Source organism: Palaemon carinicauda, chromosome 37, assembly GCF_036898095.1.
Source record: "Palaemon carinicauda isolate YSFRI2023 chromosome 37, ASM3689809v2, whole genome shotgun sequence".
Classification (NCBI taxonomy): domain Eukaryota; kingdom Metazoa; phylum Arthropoda; class Malacostraca; order Decapoda; family Palaemonidae; genus Palaemon; species Palaemon carinicauda.
The window spans coordinates 36,012,992-36,015,167 of NC_090761.1; positions in this window are offsets into that span (position 1 = coordinate 36,012,992).

Genomic DNA, 2,176 nt, shown 5'->3' on the forward strand with positions numbered 1-2,176 from the left:
TACACCTAATAACCAATCTGTGTTGTGGATAAAGGAATTCGATGAGAAATGCTGTTGTTTTACGTATTCAACAGTAAGTTTTAGAGGATAAAGATTTCAATTATACATTAAATTGAAACATAAACACACGCAGGCACCCACAAACACGAAGACACACGTGCTATCATTTATATATATATACATATATATGTATATATATATACATATATATATATATATATATATATATATATATATATATATATATATGTGTGTGTGTGTGTGTGTGTAAGTTTATTATGTAAAGTACGTAAGACTTTCGTCTATAATTTCATTGCATTCTTCATTCAAGTTAGTATATTTAGTTTTGAAGTCTTATGTAACCTGTTTGATAGTGTTATATGATTCGTGCGAGATGTGAACAAGGGCTTATGTAAATGTTTTTAATTTTTTGATGAGGTATTGTGTCATGTTTGAGAGAAAATACAAAATTATTTTGTGCCAAGTGCTTTGGAAGATTCAACAAAAACCTAGTGATTGATGATATCTTTTTTTATTTCGGGGACAAAGGGTGGGCGAGAATAGCATAGCAAGAGAGCCGTCTTGCGTTGCGTGGGCATGCGTTCGAGAGAGCAATACTTGGTAACTCTGATGCCCTTAGGCCAGCCCCTAAGCTACCAGAGCTCAGTCCTGGAACATTCTGGAAGTAGCTAAGTTTCATATAAAGGCAACACCAGAGTTGCAGAGATCAGATAGAGAATTCCAACCTTAAGTCATAGCCACTCTCTCTCTCTGTCTGTCTGTCTGTCTCTCTCTGTCTCTGTCTCTCTCTCTCTCTCTCTCTCTCTCTCTCTCTCTCTCTCTCTCTCTCTCTCTCTCTCTCTCGGCTGAATGTATTGTTTTAAAGGTGTTCAGTGAAATTTCTACTTTTGGTGTGACAGGTTTTTTGTAAACATAGTGAGTATTTATGAAAATTCCCATAAAGCTTTTGTAACTGGCACTGTAGTAAGGTAAAAGGTATTTATATCGTTATCTGGTTAACTATATTCATTGAGAGTTCAGACTAATTAAATAGTGTGTAAAATTTGATTTCAAGTGAAACAAGTGATTGTATAATTTTCATAAGTATTATATCGTTTGTCTCAGTATAAGGTGTTATTCAGATTTAATATTTCAAGTGAAACAAGTGATTGTATAATTTTCATAAGTATTATTTCTTTTGTCTTAGTCTAAGGTTTATTCAGATATAATATTTCAAGTCAAGTGATTATATAATTTTCAGATCGTAACCTTTTTGTCTTAATCTAAGTTTTGTTCAGACTTAACATTTCGAATGATTTATTTGTTTTATGTACATTGTATTCGCTCGTACCCGTTAAAAAATAGTAGTAAGAAGGGGTTTTAAATAAGTCTTAAGAATAATTACCCAATTTTGTTTTGATTGTACTTGAGAGACCTTTGGATATTCAGTGTTTTGTATATTGCTGTCTGGGATTTATATAACTGCCACAAAGTTCGGGTATTAATATCTTCAAGTGTAACAGATTTAATGTAAAAACAAACAGGTGAGTTTGGTACTCGAGAAGTTGTATATCTTGCCGGCCATAATATATATAATATATGTTTGGTTCCGAAAAACGAGACCATCGTATTATATATATATATATATATATATATATATATATATATATATATATATATATATATATATATATAAATATATATATACATACATATATATATATATATATATATATATATATATATATATATATATATATATATATATATATATATATATATATATATATATTCAAATAAGCCATATATATTTGATACATTAATGTCTGGATTCTCTTAACAAATTCGGGATCAGAGCCCCAGGCAAAATCGCACAAGGACAAGAGCGTGTTCTTCATGGCCAAGTGGTAGTCACTGTCTATACAAGCTTGCCGGACCAGGGTTCGATTCCCGGCCGGTCACAAGCTCTTGTCTTTGTGTGATTTCGCCTGGGGCTCTGATCCCAAGGTCATTAAGAGAATCCAGACATTAATGTATCAAAAATATATGGCTTATTTGAATATGAAAAACACGTCTAAATGTGAAAAATTTATCATATAAATATATATATATATATATATATATATATATATATATATATATATATATATATATATATATATATATATATATATAT